A 1456-nucleotide genomic window follows, 5' to 3' on the forward strand; every position below is an offset into this window, starting at 1 on the left:
CAAAACCTCACTAATTGATCTTACGGTACTTTATCAATTAGATCACTTATCCATATAATAAAGTATCTAGGCATATCTATTTCTTCATATTTTGACTTCTACGAAGTTCCTTCTTTGCTACAACTGATAAAAATCGTTTTTTGGACGATGCAAATGTAGAAAGCCTATTTTTTCTGTTTAAAGGAAAAGTAGAGCATCCTCAAAATTTTCGTATAGCTAAATTTTGTTTTGAGTGCTAGAAGACCGCCCAACTATCAAAGGAAAGTTGAAGAAAAGGTGCGTGCCTTTTGGAGTTTCTTCATCGCAGAGTCCTCACAATCTTAATACCCACCCCTGACAAGATCATTACGGAGATCGTTCTCCACAGGCTTGTTGAAGCTTGGGAACTCTGTTGCTACAACTGGCTGAAGAGGGACAACTAACAGAGGATTTGAAAGATCTCCACACACGGTTCTTGTGGCAGCAACCTAAAAAAGTGACATTCATCATTGGGGCATTGCCAAAATAGCAAAGTCATACTAACTGAAGGGAGACGATAGAATGACATACAGCAGCATCTTTAGATGCCATCACGACAAATGCAGATCCTCTCTTCTTCCTTGTGACGACATCTTCGAACTCACCAAATGCTGAAAACAACTCCTTCCACCTCTCTACGGTATAGTCAGCGCCACTCATCTCCCAGGAAACTTTGAGAACCTTCTTCTTGTCCAGACCAACCGCACCGCTGCTTTTCCTATCATTCCCCTCACTAGCATTCTGTCACGAACCCGGAGGAGCACCTTTGTTCGCATTAGCTTGAATCCTTTCCATCTCTTCTCTAAGCTTCCTAAAGATTCTATCCTCTTCCCTTTTCGCTTTTGCAGCAGAGTCAGGAGCAAATGCCACTAGCTCTCTTTCTTCAAGATCCGACACCATTTTCCTCCGCTTTGAATCTTGCTGCGATCGCCGAAGGAGCTGCTCGCGCTTGACCCTCAGAAGATCATCAAACAGCTTCCAGGCCTTCTCGTCCTTCAGAATCTCGTAGGACGCCTTGAGCTTTTAGAATTCGGGTGCTGATTTAGAACATCTGGCCTCTTGTCTGATGCAGTTCCAAAGCTTTAGCCCTGTAAGCCTTTGAGATCTCTTTCTCGGAGAGTTGGGCCCCTTCTTCTCCGGAAGGTAAACCTAGAACACTGTAATGATCCACGTCAACGTCCATATTCCGCCTGCTACAAATTAACAGCCGACCCGACGAGCCAATATGAGAAAAAATCAAAACTTCGAATGCACGAGGCGAGAGGCTGGGAAAAGCTATTGAGCACAGGTTGGTAAAATTTGGGAAAGTGGGTGCTGTGAAGCAAGCAAGCTATGACTGTTGGATTAGCAAAAAAAGTTGAATATGTGCAAGGAGAAAATCTAATTCACTGACAATCGATAGCAGAATAGCATCACCCCTGCCCCCCCCACCCAAAAA

The 1456-nt window shown here is 44.0% G+C and overlaps 1 pseudogene; it reads right to left on the bottom strand.

The window, feature by feature from the left end:
• Positions 1-284: 284 nt before the first annotated feature.
• On the bottom strand, positions 285-1201 carry LOC104431519 (annotated as a pseudogene).
• Positions 1202-1456: the final 255 nt, after the last annotated feature.

The sequence above is a fragment of the Eucalyptus grandis genome, chromosome 3 (genome assembly GCF_016545825.1).
Source record: "Eucalyptus grandis isolate ANBG69807.140 chromosome 3, ASM1654582v1, whole genome shotgun sequence".
Taxonomy (NCBI): Eukaryota; Viridiplantae; Streptophyta; class Magnoliopsida; order Myrtales; family Myrtaceae; genus Eucalyptus; species Eucalyptus grandis.